General features: G+C 47.3%; 1 protein-coding gene across 1 annotated transcript in view; it reads right to left on the bottom strand.

The window, feature by feature from the left end:
* LOC124789420 overlaps positions 1–16,689 on the bottom strand; it is a 122,273-nt gene extending 105,584 nt beyond the window's left edge. The window contains exon 1 of the mRNA XM_047256765.1: positions 16,582–16,689. The gene's annotated coding sequence lies outside the window, so the exon portion shown is untranslated. The remainder of the gene's footprint in view (positions 1–16,581) is intronic.
* Between the last annotated feature and the right edge of the window lie 2,614 nt (positions 16,690–19,303).

Genomic DNA, 19,303 nt, shown 5'->3' on the forward strand with positions numbered 1-19,303 from the left:
TTCGAACGCACCGTGGATGACAGAAAGTGGTGGTGTATCGTTTTCCACACTCTTGGCCAGTGAACCGTAGGGTACTTGTTTTCCACCACGTTATGGAGAACAGCCCGCAGAAGGTTGGTATAAAAATCTTTCGCCTTTGGTGGACGTGTGGCGGAGAGGTTCAAGCTGACATAGCTGTAATCAAGAATGAAGGTCGACACATGGGAGAGCTGTGGTGCGACGTGCGCAACCGACACCGGCGGGACGTTAGAGGCTGGCATCAGAACCTGTAGTAAACGACCCGTGAGAGAGGTATATTGACTTTTCCATCGTTTCCTCATGTTGCTCATGTAAAGGGCAGCTGCTCTCGCCCTGACGTTGACCAATCCCAGCCCTCCTTTGTGCACTGGGAGGGTAAGAGTGTCGTATCGTACTTTAAAGATATGACCTGCGGAAACGTACTAACTGAAGGCCGCCTGAAGCCGGCGACCTATCTGCAGCGGTAGTTGGAGGACCTATGCCACGTGGATGAGTTTGGATGCTACGTAGAGGTTCAGGTATTCAACACATTGTAGCTGATTCAAGTACCGGAGCAGGTTCTGTCGCACCATTGCGCGTATGATCTGTAATAACCGTCGGTAGTTTGGTGCAGCTGTATTACGTACATCTGTCTTGAACGTGATTCCCAAATATCGCAGATCAGAAACTGGTGGGAGGGGAGCGAGGGCTTCCGGTCCGAGACCACGCCCAATGTCCAACGCCGCCGACTTGTTGATGTTCAGAAGACTGCTTGCGGCCTGTCCGTATCGCTCAATCCAGGTTAGTATGCTTTGAACTTCGTCATTGGAACGAACCAGCAGTAGCAGGTCGTCAGCGTATGTCCCATAGCGAAAGGTGACGTCCCGCAGCGTGATACCAGATAGGCGGTGGTTAAGGCCCCCTAGGAGTGGCTCGAGTGCGATTGCATAAAGGTAGGTAGAAAGGGGACAACCCTGTCGTAGAGACCTCTTAATGGGTACTGGTCCTACCGTCCTTCCATTGACCTGGACGTGTGAGCTGGCTGCGGTCCAAAGACGCCGTAGGGTGTCGATGAGGCCCGGGGGGAATCCCATACAGTCCATCACTCGTAGGAGGAAGTTGTGGTGCACTCGATCAAAGGCGCGGTTGAAATCGACGGAGACGATCGCCGCTCTCAGACGGCACGCAGAAGCGATCGCTATTAAGTCCCTGCAGTCATCGGTGGCCATGTGGATGTTGGCTTCTCTCCCCTGCGACGTCTGTTCTGGAGCGAGGATCATCGGCAAAGTCGTCTTAATACGGCTCGCCATAATCCTGGTGAAAATCTTGTAATCGGCGTTCAACATTGTAAGCGGCCGATAGTCGTTAATCGATAGCCCTCCACCTGGCTTGTGTACTGGTATGAGGAGACCTTCTACAAACGCTGGCGGCACAACACAGTCTAGAGACATAAGTTCGCCGAACATTATAACCCAGCGAGGCATCATGATGTCACGGAAAGTCCAGTGGAATTCGATGGGCAATCCATCAGGTCCAGGAGATTTATTGGCCGCACCTTTGTCGACGGCGTCTTCGACTTCTTCGAGTGAGATCTCCTCTGTTAGTGCATTCACGGTAGCCCCGTCGATAGTACGTGTTATCTGCTGTAACACTTCAGTAGTGGCCTCGTCAATGACGGTTCTTTCCTTGTAAAGATGACGAAAATGATCCTCCACCGCCTTTACTATGGTTGCTTGGGTCGTACATAAGCGACCGTCGTGTGTCCTGAGTTGTGTGATTAAATGTTGACGTTGTCGGCGCTTATCCGCCACAACGTGGTGCATGGTGGGTTCCTCTGCAACCGTTCGGTCGTGCTGTCGCGAGCGGACTACTGCACCTTTTAGTCGACGCTTCGTCAATGATAGTATGTGAGCCTTGATTCTGCTTTGGTCATGTTGTCTCTCCGGGGAAGGGGGTAAGGCGTCGAGGTCCCTGAGTGCCGCGTAGTAAAAATCGAGGGTCTGTCGATGCCACGCAGTCACGTCCTTGCCGTATTGCATAAGTGTCCTACGGATTGCTGGTTTGGCACAGAGGAGCCACCACTCCAGGGTCGAGTTGTATCGTGGGTGGCGGCGTTCACAGTCAGTCCACGTTGCTGCAACTTGCCGACGGCAATCCAGGTCCTGGAGATGAGTTATGTTGAGCTTCCAAAAGCCATTGCTGCGCCAGACTTGTTGGGGGCGTAGGTGTATAGTGCAGATATAGGCACTGTGATCGGAATAGGCTTGACGCCATAATTTGGCGTCCACCACACCTTGTGTGAGATCTTGTGACACATATATGCGGTCAAGTCGGCTGGCCGAATGACTGGTAAGATGAGTGTGGCCAGAGCGGTTACCGTGGGCTTTTTCCCACGTGTCGCACAAGTGAAGTTCTTGGATCATCGCACCCAGTTCCGGACAAGGCATATAATGTAGGATTTGGTCCTAGGGGTGAAGTACGCAATTAAAATCGCCGGCGAAGACGCTGTGGTCGTATCGTCCAAGGAAAAGGGGAGCGACATCTGTGGAGTAGAATCTGGCGCGGTCGTGACGTCTTGTGGTACCCGACGGCGCGTAAACATTAATGAATCGGGTGTTGAGTGCCGTAAATGCTATTCCTCGCGCGGAGGGAAGAAACGTGACGTCGGTAACTTCAATACCTTCACGCACTAATATTGCCACTCCGGTGTCTGCAGGGCTACCGGGCGTCACATGTGTGGCGTAACCGTAAAAGTGCGGGAGTGCAGTCGTTTTCACTTCTTGTAGGAAAGCAAAGTCAACTCCCATGGCTCGTATGGTTTCTTTCAAAAGTTGGATCCTGACAGGAGAACTGATCATGTTGATATTCATTGTCGCCAGGCGGTAAGCCTGGCAACGTGTTGTTTGGGCGAGGTTATCCAAGTTGAAGTTGGAGAGAAGCGAACATCGGAAGTGATGTCACCCCCCGCCAAACGCGGTCCTCCCTGTGCTGCTTATGCTGCATGATCCGGCGGCGCCTCAGCTGGCCGCGGGTCGGGATCTTGTGTCTCGACGTCCTCGGCCCACGAAGGGGGCGCGGATGTCTGTTCATGTTCCATAGCCTCGGAATGTTTGGTAGTAAGGGACCGGGCTACTTCGCTGCCTGCACTGGTGCCTTCCCGCTGCTCACTGTTTCTGTCAATGGGCTGATGTTCGAAAGCTGCATGTTTTTTCTGTCTGTTCTGCAAGGTTGGAGTGAGTGGAAACAGCATCAGCTTCGCGGCTGGCTTCTTGAGTGGTCAGTTGTTCTTCCCCGGCCGAATGCGAACCGCTGTGTTCCGACACGGTCCGACGACGGCGCTTTCGGCGTTTCGGTGATCGCTGTTTCCGTACATGACCTTCATTGTCAGAAGACGGCACTGACTCGCGCTCCGCCGGAACAAATGCTTCGGTCGGTACAATAAGGGAATCAATTGCCAACTTGCCGGCGTCAATGTCTGTCGCGTTCGGTAGCTCCAGAGTCGTAGTACTATTTTCCACCACTGGCCAGGTCGGCGGATCATCCAGGTACTTGTCCGTGGAAAGTGATTCTTGTACCGCTGAAGCGGTCGGCCGTGTCTGTTGTGTGGAGAACGTCGTGAGCGCCGCCGCGTAAGTCACGGGTATAACAGTCTTCGCCGCTGGTGGTGCAACGTGCTTCGGTGGGAGTTGTGTGATCCGACGCTGGAGGCACTCGGAACGAAGGTGTCCTTCTTTGCCGCATCCGGAACACGTCTTCGGCTGGCCGTCATAAATAACTATGGCCCGGCATCCTCCTATCTGTAGATAGGATGGCACGTGTCGTTGGAGATCTATGCGCACTTGGCGTACTCCATTGAGTACTGGATACGTCTTAAACTGGGTCCATTTTTCAGCCACGTGTTCGTGTACCGTGCCGTAGGGGCGGAGCGCCGCTACTTCTGCCGCCTGGAGTTCAAATGGAAGTTCGAATATGCGGATAGTCTGCAGTCCCATTGCGGCATGGCCGACCTCGACGTGGCCAACATTGCCATCTGCGAGGCAGAAGCGGAGTTCTTGTTTCATCTCACGAAGCACCTTGTCGCATGTAATTTCGTTTATGAGCTTTACATAGACCGTGCTACTGACGATCGAAAAGTGAATGCCGACAGTGTCGGCAGCCGGGATCTTGGCTTCATCCTTTAAAAAGCGTTCGACTTCGAGCGCCTTTGGTCGGGTAAATTCGTTCCGAAATGTGAATTTCAAGGTTGATCTTCTGTATTGGTTTGCCATGGTCTTGTAGCGCTACGGCGTCACGTAAGTGTCGGCCGGAGAAAGTAAACAAGGCGCGCGGGCTCTCTGACAGCGGAGAGCACACACCGCACGTCTGCTTCGCTCGGCTGCGAGAGCCGCACTGCCCCTAGACCACGGGTAGAAGCATTTATTATTGCTCATGAATTAAACACTAGTGCTTAGCGTTTGGATGATAATAATTAAATATCAAGTTATGTGAGCATTTGGGTGGGGGGGTATACGGAGGGAGGGGATTTCATGTATGTGTGCGTGTGTGTGTGTGTGTGTGTGTGTGTGTGTAGTATTTTTCCTGGGTTGTGTAGTTTTACAAGTTCGAAGATCCCTTAAAACTTTCAAAAATGAGTTAGTTGCTAAGTAAATCTGTTGGTTTAAGATTTTGTGTTGTGAGTTATTGTTATGTGGTGAAAATCTGTCTTTGTTCCGGAAGGTCTATCTTTGTTCCTTTATCTACAGTGTTTTTGAAATGGAGGTTTGTTTTTTCGTCGAAATTGCATGATATTTTACACTAGGTGTGCTGCAAAAGTTCATTTATTTACATCTACACTCCTGGAAATGGAAAAAAGAACCCATTGACACCAGTGTGTCAGACCCACCATACTTGCTCCGGACACTGCGAGAGGGCTGTACAAGCAATGATCACACGCACGGCACAGCGGACACACCAGGAACCGCGGTGTTGGCCGTCGAATGGCGCTAGCTGCGCAGCATTTGTGCACCGCCGCCGTCAGTGTCAGCCAGTTTGCCGTGGCATACGGAGCTCCATCGCAGTCTTTAGCACTGGTAGCATGCCGCGACAGCGTGGACGTGAACCGTATGTGCAGCTGACGGACTGTGAGCGAGGGCGTATAGTGGGCATGCGGGAGGCCGGGTGGACGTACCGCCGAATTGCTCAACACGTGGGGCGTGAGGTCTCCACAGTACATCGATGATGTCGCCAGTGGTCGGCGGAAAGTGCACGTGCCCGTCGACCTGGGACCGGACCGCAGCGACGCACGGATGCACGCCAAGACCGTAGGATCCTACGCAGTGCCGTAGGGGACCGCACCGCCACTTCCCAGCAAATTAGGGACACTGTTGCTCCTGGGGTATCGGCGAGGACCATTCGCAACCGTCTCCATGAAGCTGGGCTACGGTCCCGCATACCGTTAGGCCGTCTTCCACTCACGCCCCAACATCGTGCAGCCCGCCTCCAGTGGTGTCGCGACAGGCGTGAATGGAGGGACGAATGGAGACGTGTCGTCTTCAGCGATGAGAGTCGCTTCTGCCTTGGTGCCAATGATGGTCATATGCGTGTTTGGCGCCGTGCAGGTGAGCGCCACAATCAGGACTGCATACGACCGAGGCACACAGGGCCAACACCCAGCATCATGGTGTGGGGAGCGATCTCCTACACTGGCCGTACACCACTGGTGATCGTCGAGGGGACACTGAATAGTGCACGGTACATCCAAACCGTCATCGAACCCATCGTTCTACCATTCCTAGACCGGCAAGGGAACTTGCTGTTCCAACAGGACAATGCACGTCCGCATGTATCCCGTGCCACCCAACGTGCTCTAGAAGGTGTAAGTCCACTACCCTGGCCAGCAAGATCTCCGTATCTGTCCCCCATTGAGCATGTTTGGGACTGGATGAAGCGTCGTCTCACGCGGTCTGCACGTCCAGCACGAACGCTGGTCCAACTGAGGCGCCAGGTGGAAATGGCATGGCATGCCGTTCCACAGGACTACATCCAGCATCTCTACGATCGTCTCCATGGGAGAATAGCAGCCTGCATTGCTGCGAAAGGTGGATATACACTGTACTAGTGCCGACATTGTGCATGCTCTGTTGCCTGTGTCTATGTGCCTGTGGTTCTGTCAGTGTGATCATGTGATGTATCTGACCCCAGGAATGTGTCAATAAAGTTTCCCCTTCCTGGGACAATGAATTCACGGTGTTCTTATTTCAATTTCCAGGAGTGTATTAAATGGAGTGCGTCAATGTGTTCATTGCATCGAATATCGAAGTTTCTTCCTGTTTGCCCTATTTAGTAGCAGGAGTAGCTGTCACAGTTTATGTGAACCAGAGTTGTGAAAAGATGGGTTGGCTATTTTCGTGTCATCTGATGATGAGTTGCCAGGCGATTGTAAACCGGTCAAGGCAAATAAAAACTGAAGAATCACAAACGGCGACCGCTTGCGATAATTTCTGGAAACCTTTGTTTACTACAGTCGCAATGGAGAAACGTTTTGGTTACAATTACTCAGTCCGTACATACCTTACAAACTTGCAAGTTTTACGCATAGAACATCGATAGCATTATGCACGGCAGTCAGAAAAACTATTTCGCCTTAAGCGATTGCTTACCGGAAAATGAGAAGGTTGAAAATGATAGAATATTAAGAAGATGGAGGATAGACGTGAAATAAGAAAATAAAATTAATAGCATTTTTAGGTAACTGAGAAGGCATTGTCCAAAGTCCTATACCTCCACCCTCCCAAATTTCTCTGAAAAGAAGCGCTGTATTAAATTCGAACATAGCTTGGACATTCATCAGCCATTAACATCTTAAAGGACTCATCACTGACTGGTCCCGTACCTGCCAGGCGCATAATCGCCTAATTTTTGCTCAGGTACTATTCACATATTCGTGGACGGCTGCATACCGTGTCATTATTGAGGTGCGTGCATAACGAACATTAGAGTGCGGTTTCGTTCAAAAAATGGTTCAAATGGCTCTGAGCACAATGGGACTCAACTGCTGAGGTCATTAGTCCCCTAGAACTTAGAACTAGTTAAACCTAACTAACCTAAGGACATCACAAACATCCATGCCCGAGGCAGGATTCGAACCTGCGACCGGAGCGGTCTTGCGGTTCCAGACTGCAGCGCCTTTAACCGCACGGCCACTTCGGCCGGCAGAGTGCGGTTTCGGCTCCACATGCAGTAACCTGGCAAACAACACGATAAAGCATAAGAAGAGAGGATAGGACAAAACCATTTCTATAACAGAGGCGAGGTAGGAAAAACGGGTTAACTTCCGGTGTTAGCAGAAGCTGCCATAGTCCCTTGTCTCTACACATGCGCAATGTGCAGCATACTCGGATATTTGTAACGTCACACTCGGCACAGTGTATAAATCTTTGACGTCGTAGAGACACTCGTGTTGTGACTGACTGGGGATTTACACGCAGGCACGGAAGGTGCACGCACATCGAGTAGTCGCTTTTGATCAGAAATCAGCTTGTGTAAAAAGGGACTCGCAGTTTCTGTAATTTAAGTCACCAAGTGAATGAATGCCATAAAGTAAAACAGTTATTAATACGAAGACAGTTCGAACATCACAGTGATTTACTAGGTATGGTCCTGTTGATGGTGGTATGCCGTTGCATCCTCTCGACGCTTCAGCTGACTTATCTAGCCAGTCATTGAGGGACTGGATTCTAAACCACTGTGAAACTTGGCATTTTTAACATCAACGAACACTCCCCCGGGTGAAAGAAATGGTAAGTGACAGGGAAAAACCCTAGGACGGACAGGGGTTCGAACACGAGACCCGTGGACCTATAGTCTAACACTTCACCACTGTGTCACTGCGCTACCCTTAACTGACTCAGTACCGTGGAAATCCAAAATCCGTAGCGAAATTTGTATTGCCTATTGACATTATTTTCACTGTAATTTATTTCACTACTTAGTATAGAAACACTACAGTAAACATCACATTAGCAACGAACAACGAATTCCGTACAAATTCAATCGTGTCTCACAAATCAGAGCAGTCCAATCAGATTCAAGGAACCAAGGTCCTCGAAGTATACAAAAGGATGCACAGAAATAAATTTCAGTATTATTTTGATTTTTTCTTTTAGAAATATGAAGTGGCATATCTTACCACATACTGGGAGATATGCGCGTATGCAAGTGTAGAACAGTGTGCCGGAAAAATTGAGTCACTTGTACTTGCTGTACTTAAAGGATGATAATGAGCCGTTCGGTGTGAGTCAGACTGCTAGTCGGCAGTGTAAATATGGCTTAACATAGATGAAAGATTTGATACACAGGCTGATTTTCCTAAATAAAGAAAAACTGCAAGTAACGCTCCCTGAGAGTATAAGGGGTAAAAAAGATCGTATGGACATATGTCCCCAAAATGCGTTTCAAGTGTAGTACACCCTTCTGAAGGTGGAGATAAGAGATCTTTAAAAGTATTAGTTTCAATAATTGAAAGCACCCATGAGAACACGACAGGCAAATGGGACTGATCTGTCTGCACTAGTGTTTTAGCTTCACGTTCAGGAGAAAGTGTCGTCCTTTCCCGCGCGCTAACACATCGACTCTTGTAGAAGCAATTAACCTTCCACGACACTTTGCAAGCAAGGCTATCTGCTGTTCCTGTGGGCGACCCTCCCTCTCCCGCATTTAGTTGTACGAAGTGCAATGCACCAACTGCATGGTGGTGATCTAGCTCACTTCCGCATCTTCGCAGAGGCGTCTCGACAATATTTATCCCGATCACACATTGAGGCTGTTTAGGTGCTGATGGTTCGCCGCCACCATACCAAAAAAATATTAGTACAGACAGAACATTCCCTGTCGCCTGCTGTGTTCCCATGTGTTATCTCTACCTTCAAGTGCATGTACCTCCCTTGAAATGCATTTCCGTCCGTATGTAAATATGACCTTCCTTTCTCCTTCTCCTGTCAGAGATGGTTTCCAGCTGTTTGTCCCCATTTAGCAAAATCATTCTATGCCGCCGGAGAAAACCAATACCAACAAATAATAATTGTAGAATATAGTTTATTCGGGAATAAATTTGTCTGGGCAACATATTTAAGTGACCAACGCTGCAAGTTCAGAGGTCAACGTAGGCGCGGATAAAGAAATAGCAAATGTGGAATGCTGGTACATTAATAAGAGGTGAAATCGTCAGAATGTTGAATGCAATCATACAAACGTGCATGTTTTGTATCATACAGGTGCCAGATGTCAGTTTGTGGGATGCAGATCCAGGCCTATTGGACTTGGTCGGCCAATACAGGGACGGTTATTGCTGGTTATGAATGTCGCTGGAGTTGTCTTTCGATGATGTTCCATACGTGCTGGTTTGGAATCAGATCTGGTGATCAAGTGGGGAACGGTAATATGTCGACATTCTGTAGAGCATGTTCGGTTACTATCGTGGTATGTGGGCGATCATTAGCCTGTTGGAAAACACGCCCTGGAATTCTGTTAATGAATGGCCGCACAACAAATCAAACCAGCGGACTGACGAACAAATTGGCCGTCAGAGTGCGTGGGATAACCACTAGAGTGCTCCTGCTGTGATAATAAACTGCACCCCAGACAATAATTGCACCCCTCCCCCCCCCCGGACAGTACCTCCAGATATAGATACGTCTACACCTCAGGCACGTTGGTTGCAGGCGCTCACACACAGCCATCCCTATCCCTGGCACCTAGGCAGAACCAGCTTTCGTCAGAAAACACAAAAATCCTCCATTCCGCCCTCCAATGACCTTTCGCTTGACACCATTGAAGTTGCAAACGACGATGGTTTGGGGTCACTGGAATGCATGCTACAGGGCATCTGGCTCCAAGCCGTCCTCAAAGTTACCAATCTGTAACAGTTCGTTGTGTCACTGTGGTGCCAACTGCTGCTCGAATTGCTGCTGCAGACGCAGTACGATGCGCTACAGCCATACGACGAACACGAGGTTCTTCCTTCTCGATAACGGCTGTCCAGTACCCGGTATTCGTGTGACGATACCTTCCCATAACCACCGCTACCAGTGGTCACGTACAGCGGCTACATTCCTACCAAGTTTTTCTACAATATCGCGGAAGGAACATACAGCTGCTCGTAGCCCTATTAAACGACCTCAATAAAACTCACTGAGTCGTTGATAATGGGATTCTTGACTAACACCAACTCTCTGCGTCCAGTTTCAGAGTTGACTAACGCTCCCGACCGTCACAGTGCGTATTTGCATCATGGTGGTGTCGCTACTAGTTCCACTCTTATGCGACTACCAGGAAATTTGAATAGACGTCAGCTTTCAGATGTAGAAACACGCCTACCACTTCGGCTTATGTCTCACAACTCCTTCTTGGTGTTATTTTTTTGTCAGTGTACGATGAAAATCCCTCTGCCAAACTACATTGTGCTGGTTTTGAGAGCGTACAGTGGCGTTCGACAGGACGGCGGTTGAAAACTGCGCCCGACCACATAGATCAAAGCTTTTTGTGCTTTTCGTGGATCTGCCAAGGTCAATGCAGGCGCGGTTCTCTTGGAAAAAATACGGCCTATTTCCTTTCCTATCCTTTGGGTGTGTACTTTGTTTGTAATGGCTTAGTCATCGTAGAAAAGTAAACACTAATAATGGTCCTGAAATTTACCACGATCGTAACCAAGGCCAGTAGGAGTAAATACTGGCATGTAAAGCTACACCCGCACGCGGGAAAAGAAATTCTCAACTTTCGGAGGAGTAGACGCTGTATATATCGGTCGCTGGAAGTTAAAAATGTGTTAAAACTGGGATCAAACAAGGACATATTTCGTGGATGAGCAGTCCTTCTTCCATTGAACCGACTAAGAACCGAGTCAAAAACGTCATGATGTCACTGTTTCATCCAAATTTCTTCCAAATCCCATCTATGAGACGTGTTGCAAATTTCTCAACTAGAATAACCTCACAGACTAAACGTAGCTATCCTAATATGAACACCTTTTAAGTCATCACAAATGGACTAAAGGGCTTACAATCAAAGTTAAAGATATACATCCATTTTCATGTTTTTTAAATTTAAAAAAGCACGCATCAGAGCAGAATTTCAGTAGTTAATTGTCAGGATACATTCAGAGACGCTACTGGTGCCTCACAGTTGTTTGTAACAGTGGCCGCATGAATTTTATAGTGGAACAGGAAGGTAATTTAACAGAACTGATGATTCACGCACAAAACGCCAATAACTTCCAGGTAGTGTTCCTTACTGAACGAACGACCATAATGCAGGAACTCAGGATGCACTGTCTCATTGTAAACTATGCAAACAATGCGAAGTACTTTCACATGTTATCGAAGTTGTCGAGTTTTTTTCGGTCTTGGCTCTTCAGGCAGTTTCCGTTGGGACGATTGGGCCTGTATACCCAAGTTTCCTGATCCGTTATACTCTTCTTGGAAGTTCTGGGTCGTTGTCGACTTCATTCAGCAATTTCTTAGCGATGTCTATAAGGCTTCGTTTATGGCTGACATTCAACAATTTCGGAATCAACTTTGCTGCTACACGTTTCATGCCCAAAACATCCGAAAAAAATTGCTTAGCATGTGCCAAAGGTTATGCCGACATCATCAGCAACCTCTCTGATGGTAATTCGTGGATGTTTCAGAGGCATTTCCTTCACTTCTTCCTCATTGTCGTCACTCCTTTATGTGCTAGGGAGGTCGTCGTCGTCAACATCTTCTCGATCCTCTCGAAACGTTTATAGTACTCGTAAACTTTTGTCTTACTCATAGTAGATCCTCCAAAGACCACAGTCAACATTTAAAATGCGGTGCTGAACTTTATTCTATTTTTCAAGCAATATTTAATGCAAATTCTTTGAACCATTATTTTCGAAAGTAAAAATTTGCAGAGAACTCGAAAACACATATAACATTTTGGACTGTCAAACAAAACTAAATATTCAAAACAACTGAAAATGCAATCACGCACCAGTAACACGTGTACCAAAAAGTTAAAACACAAATTTTAATAATAGGTTGCATAAAGCCCAGGTAATTAAAAACTTCCTGTTACTTCTTCTTCCGTGTGTTTTAGCTTTTAGGAAGCTTTAATTGTGAAGTGCTAGTAATAGTGTTCCATAGATTTCGTGTTTGTCTTGAATACAGTCAGAGAGAGTCTCTTTAGTCAACTATAGTGCCAGTAGTGCTAGTGTTTGTTTTCAATGCAGTCCAGAGACAGGTAGTGCTATTTCCATTGTTTTCTACAGGAAGTGTCTAGCAACCGCAGTTTAGTCAACCATCCGCCGCCTTTAGAGAATTAGCAGTCTAGTTAAAAGTTGATTAACTCTCTACAGTAAACTGATTTCTTAGGATGGATAGGATGTGTGACTGGCGTGTACGGACGCAGGAGGAGCTGGCCACTGTTCGCGAACAGCTGAACGTGTTGATGGCCGCGGTCAGCCGTCTTCAGGCTGCTGCCTCGGAGTCTAGCGGCAGTGGGGAGTCTGGTGCGTCGCATGGTACACCCCAGGTGTTACATGCTTCACCCACTGTCCCTGCTGTCGAGACATCTTCGAGGGTACCGGGCGCGGTTGGGCCACCCTCTCCCCAAGGGGAGTGGCGGGTTCAGCGGCGTTCGCGGCGCACGAGGCGGAGGGTACGTGTGGAAGCTGGCCGTGTGTCATCGCCCGCTCTGCCTGTAAGTGGACATGTGGCCGCTCCTTCAACAAGGTCCGAGCAGGCACACGGGGGGAGGGGTTTATTAGTTATTGGGAGCTCCAACGTTAGGCGGGCGATGGAGCCCCTTAGGGAAATAGCGGAAAGGTCGGGGAAGAAGGCCAGTGTTCACTCTGTCTGCTTGCCGGGGGCTCTCATCCGAGATGTGGAGGAGGTCCTGCCGGCGGCGATAGAGAGCACTGGGTGCACCCGACTGCAAATGGTTGCTCATGTCGGCACCAGTGACTCCTGCCGTCTGGGTTCAGAGGTCATCCTCAGTTCGTACAAGCGGTTGGCGGAATTGGTGAGGGCAGAAAGCCTCGCTCACGGGGTGAAATCTGAGCTAACTATTTGTAGTATCGTTCCCAGAACCGATCGCGGTCCTCTGGTTTGGAGCCGAGTAGAAGGCTTAAACCAGAGGCTCAGACGATTCTGCGGAGATCTGGGGTGCATATTTCTCGACCTCCGCTATCGGGTGGAGAAATGTAGGGTCGCCCTGAATAGGTCAGGCGTGCACTACACGCCGGAAGCGGCTACAAGGGTAGCGGAGTACGTGTGGAGTGCACATGTGGGTTTTTTTAGGTTAGAGAATTCCCTCCCTAGGCCCGACGAGACGCCTCTTGAGACGCGGCAAGGTAGGAGTAGGCAAAATGCAACAGGGAATAATAATATTAATGTGATAATAGTAAACTGCAGGAGCGTCTATAGAAAGGTCCCAGAACTGCTCTCATTAATAAACGGTCACAATGCCCATTTAGTACTAGGGACAGAAAGTTGGCTGAAATCAGATGTAAACAGTAATGAAGTCCTAAACTCAGATTGGAATGTATGCCGCAGAGACAGACTGGGAAGTGGAGGGAGAGGCGTGTTTATAGCGATAAGAAGTGCGATAGTACTGAAGGAAATTGACGAAGATCCGAAATGTGAAATAATTTGGGTGAAGGTCACGGTTAAAGCAGGCTCAGACATGGTAATTGGATGTCTCTATAGGCCCCCTGGCTCAGCAGCTGTTGTGGCTGAGCACCTGAAGGATAATTTGGAGCCGGCCGGTGTGGCCGTGCGGTTCTAAGCGCGTCAGTTTGGAACCGCGTGACCGCTACGGTCACAGGTTCGAATCCTGCCTCGGGCATGGATGTGTGTGATGTCCTTAGGTTAGTTAGGTTTAAGTAGTTCTAAGTTATAGGGGACTGATGACCTCAGTAGTTAAGTCCCATAGCTCTCGGAGACATTTGAACCATTTTGATAATTTGGAAAATATTTCGAGTAGATTTCCCCACCATGTTATAGTTCTGGGTGGAGATTTTAATTTGCCGGATATAGACTGGGAGATTCAAACGTTCATAACGGGTGGCAGGGACAAAGAATCCAGTGAAATTTTTTAAAGTGTTTTATCTGAAAACTACCTTGAGCAGTTAAACAGAGAACCGACTCGTGGCGATAACATATTAGACCTTCTGGTGACAAACAGACCCGAACTATCTGAAACAGTTAACGCAGAACAGGGAATCAGCGATCATAAAGCGGTTACTGCATCGATGATTTCAGCCGTAAATAGAAATATTAAAAAAGGTAGGAAGATTTTTCTGGTTATCAAAAGTGACAAAAAGCTGATTACAGAGTACCTGACGGCTCAACACAAAAGTTTTGCCTCTAGTACAGATAGTGTTGAGGATCAGTGGACAAAGTTCAAAACCGTCGTACAATATGCGTTAGGTGAGTATGTGCCAAGCAAGATCGTAAGAGATGGAAAAGAGCCACCGTGGTACAACAACCGAGCTAGAAAACTGCTGCGGAAGCAAAGGGAACTTCACAGCAAACATAAACATAGTCAAAGCCTTGCAGACAAACAAAAACTACGCGAAGCCAAATGTAGTGTGAGGAGGGCTATGCGAGAGGCGTTGAATGAATTCGAAAGTAAAGTTCTATGTACTGACTTGGCAGAAAATCCTAAGAAATTTTGGTCTTATGTCAAAGCGGTAGGTCAATCAAAACAAAATGTCCAGACACTCTGCGACCAAAATGGTACTGAAACAGAGGATCACGGACTAAAGGCCGAAATACTAAATGTCTTTTTCCAAAGCTGTTTCACAGAGGAAGACTGCACTCTAGTTCCTTCTCTAGATTGTCGCGCAGATGACAAAATGGTAGATATCTAAATAGACGACAGAAGGATAGAGAAACAATTAAAATCGCTCAAAAATGGAAAGGCCTCTGGACCTGATGGGATACCAGTTCGATTTTACACAGAGTACGCGAAGGAACTTGCCCCCCTTCTTGCAGCGGTATATCGTAGGTCTCTAGAAGAGCGTAGCGTTCCAAAGGATTGGAAAAGGTCACAGGTCATCCCCGTTTTAAAGAAGGGACGTCGGTCAGATGTGCAGAACTATAGACCTATATCTCTAACGTCGATCAGTTGTAGAATTTTGGAACACGTATTATGTTCGAGTATAATGACTTTTCTGGAGACTAGAAATATACTCTGTAGGAATCAGCATGGGTTTCGAAAATGACGGTCGTGTGAAACCTAGCTCGCGCTATTCGTCCACGAGACTCAGAGGGCCATAGACACGGGTTCACAGGTAGATGCCGTGTTTCTTGACTTCCGCAAGGCGTTCGATACAGTTCCCCACAGTCGTTTAATGAACAAAGTAAGAGCATATGGACTATCAGACCAATTGTGTGATTGGATTGAAGAGTTCCTACATAACAGAACGCAGCTTATCATTCTCAATGGAGAGAAGTCTTCCGAAGTAAGAGTGATTTCAGGTGTGCCGCAGGGAAGTGTCGTAGGACCGTTGCTATTCACAATATACATAAATGACCTTGTAGATGACATCGGAAGTTCACTGAGGCTTTTTGCGGATGATGCTGTGGTATATCGAGAGGTTGTAACAATGTAAAATTGTACTGAAACGCAGGAGGATCTGCAGCGAATTGACGCATGGTGCAGGGAATGGCAATTGAATCTCAATGTAGACAAGTGTAATGTGCTGCGAATACATAGAAAAATAGATCCCTTATCATTTAGCTACAAAATAGCAGGTCAGCAACTGGAAGCAGTTAATTCCATAAATTATCTGGGAGTACGCATTAGGTGTGGTTTAAAATGGAATGATCATATAAAGTTGATTGTTGGTAAAGCAGATGCCAGACTGAGATTCGTTGGAAGAATCCTAAGGAAATGCAATCCGAAAACAAAGGAAGTAGGTTACAGTACGCTTGTTCGCCCACTGCTTGAATACTGCTCAGCAGTGTGGGATCCGTACCAGATAGGGTTGATAGAAGAGGTAGAGATGATCCAACGGAGAGCAGCGCGCTTCGTTACAGTATCATTTAGTAATCGCGAAAGCGTTACGGAGATGATATATAAATTGCAGTGGAAGACTGTGCACGAGAGACGCTCAGTAGTTTGGTACGGGCTGTTGTTGAAGTTTCGAGAACATACCTTCGCCGAAGAGTCAAGCAGTATATTGCTCCCTCCTACGTATATGTCGCGAAGAGACCATGAGGATAAAATCAGAGAGATTAGAGCCCACACAGAAGCATACCGACAATCCTTCTTTCTACGAACAATACGAGACTGGAATAGAAGGGTGAACCGATAGAGGTAGTCAAGGTACCCTCCGCCACACACCGTCAGGTGGCTTGCGGAGTTTGGATGTAGATGTAGATGTAGATGTAGACTTTTTGAACACACCTCTTATTGGTGCCAAAAATCTTTATCCTCCGGTGAACTGCGGTTTACAGACTACAACGAAGGTAGGAACTAGTCTTCTTTGTTAACTGCAAGCGGGCACTCAAAAACCAGCCTCTGCCAGTTAGGTTGCCTTTACAGTGCGAAACAGTTACATAGCAGTGAAATCTTACTTACTCTGAATTCCAGCAGGAGATGTCGAGGAAGCGGTGTGCCGAGCGTGGCGCTGGTGCGGAGGCGGAGTGTGGGACTGCGGCGCAGCAGCTGACGAGGGGCGGCGGGGGCGGTGGGGGCGGCGGGGGCGGCGCCGGGGAGCCGCGGTTGGCCGAGGTCTGGGCCGCCACAGTCGCCGCCACCGGACGCTGCGTCGCCAGCCGCTGATGGCCCCATCCGACATTGCCCAACCTTCTCGCGCCCCTGGCCACCACATCACAGGAACCCAAACGCCTGCAGGAGCGATGATCAGCAGCAGCCCCTAACATATCACAACCGTTGAAATAGATTTAAGGGTCTATTCTCCTCACTTAGCCAATAATATAAGAGATTTTTTCGAAAAAAACTTATGAAGTAATCAACTTAAATCTTTTTCCACATTATTTTTATTGATTCTTGGAGAACATTTTTTTGATATATTTTAAAAAATTGTCCTCATTCAGCCTCCTATCCTAGGTGTCAAAGTTAGTCTGTCCATAACGAGGGGTGTCCATGACGAAAGCCCTGCAGTGTGCAAATCTTATTTGAAATTTAACAAAAAAGAAATCTTATCCTTGTGCTGAATAGGGTCCACTACAGTGGACATCCGTTTCTTCTTTGGCTTTTTCAGTCAGTCATGAGGCTGCAAGTGCATGCTGGGCACAGCACCAGCAACGGGTGCCCACTGCAGCCAGAGAAGTCACCATTAAAAGTTGTCCGCTGCGGTGAAAATCATGCACCACAGGGCTAATCTACAGGACACTGCACACGAGCTAATACCTCAGGTTTTTGAAATTTGACAAAATAATAAAATGGTGGAAGATTCAAACAAAAATGTCGTTCTGCCGTTTGTTTTCAGTCACGTTCCTCGCTACACCACTGAATAAATTAAATTAAAAAAGTGTCTTACTACGTCTTGCTGAAATGCCCGAGGAGTAAGTCAACCAATTTTCAAAAATAAATCATTGTTAGTGTGCCCGCAATCCATTCCACCAGCTTGAAGTATAGTGTATTGCAAGCTTACGGAATGGACTGCGGGCACGCTAACGAAGATATTTGTCTGAAACTTAGCTGAATTACTCCTCGGGTATGTCTGCAAGGAGTGATAGGCTGTTTTTTTATTTTATTTGTTAGTGATCGCAAAAAACGTGACCAAAAATACACGACAAATCTACATACTTATTTCATACTTCCGTCATTTTATTATTTTGTCAAATACGAAAAAACTGTACTATTAGTCCGTGTGAAATATCCTACAGATTAACGCTGTGGATCGTGATTTTCACTGCAGTCTACAGCTGTTAATGGTCACTTCTCTGACCTTTTCAATCAGACATGAGGCTGCAAATGCACGCAGTACATAACCCAATAGGCAGTGCCATCTGCTGTTGACTGTGCATTTATGGCCTCAGTTCTGACTGAAAACGCCCAAGAAGTGACCGTTAACAGCTGTGCACTGTAATGGACGCTGTGCGGCCCAAGGTTATCAAACGTGTTTGTTTCTTGATTTCAGATAAGACTTGCGGGCTGCAGGACTTCCGTCATGGACACATATCCTTTTGGACGGAGCAACTTAGTGATGACTGGATTTCTTTAAAAAAAATCATAAAATGTTGTCCAAGAATCAATAAGTAATGTGCAAAAAGATTTACGTTGATTGCTTAGTTCTTCCAAAATGAATATCAAAAAGTGCTTGTTTTATAGGCTGACTCGGGATAATGGAGCCTTAAAACAATCCGTTCTACACCAGACTGGTTTTACCGGTCCCGCCGCGAATTCCTCCCCGAGTCAACTTCTTAACTCAGAGCAACGCCTGCATCCAATGTCCTCAATAATTTATCTTAACACATGTCCTACAATCTTTTCCCTTCTTCTTGTCAATATTTTCCACATGTTCATTTACTCTTCGATTGTGCGGAGAACCCTCTCAGTTCATATCTTATCAGTTTACTTAATTCTGAACATCCTATATGGAGCCATATGTTAGACTCTTCGATTCTGTTCTGTTCCGGTTTTTCCACAATGCTATGCTCCAAACGTACATTCTCAGAGTTCTTCCTCGTCTTAAGGTCTATCTTTGATACCAGTAGACTTGTCCTCTTTGTATGTGCTTGTCTGCTCTTTATATACTTCTTGCCTCGTAAATCACCCATAGTCTTGCTTCCAAGGTATCAGAACTTCTTCACTTCGACTATTTCGTGGTCCTCAGTTTTCATGTTTATTGCTAATCTCATTTCCGCTGTACCTCATTACTTCTGTCTTGCTTCAGTTTACTCTCAGTCCATATTCTGTGCTCATTAGACTGTTCCATTCAACAGAGCTTGCAATTTTTTTGAACTGTAGTGCAGCATTTAAAAGAGGTTACTTGGCCTGCCATGATAGTGTGTAACATTCTTTGAGAAATCCTCTCCTACATTTTTCCGAAAGCCTAATGGCACGCCTACAAACAAACTTGAAACTCGCTTGGCCGCCACTTATCACAATTAATTTAGAAATTCCGAACTATGATATCTGTATCTTCCACCTTACGTGATCGGAAGTCTTCCAGAGCTCTGTCAAACTTGAACTGTATTAGTGGACCCCGGATGTGTGCCATATCAATTCCCATTTCTTCTTCTCTCATCACACTAGACAATTCCTCTCCCTCGTAGAGCCCTTCAGTACATTCCTTCCCCCTACCCGCTCTCTTCTCTGCATTTAACAATGA

The sequence above is a fragment of the Schistocerca piceifrons genome, chromosome 3, assembly GCF_021461385.2.
Source record: "Schistocerca piceifrons isolate TAMUIC-IGC-003096 chromosome 3, iqSchPice1.1, whole genome shotgun sequence".
NCBI lineage: Eukaryota > Metazoa > Arthropoda > Insecta > Orthoptera > Acrididae > Schistocerca > Schistocerca piceifrons.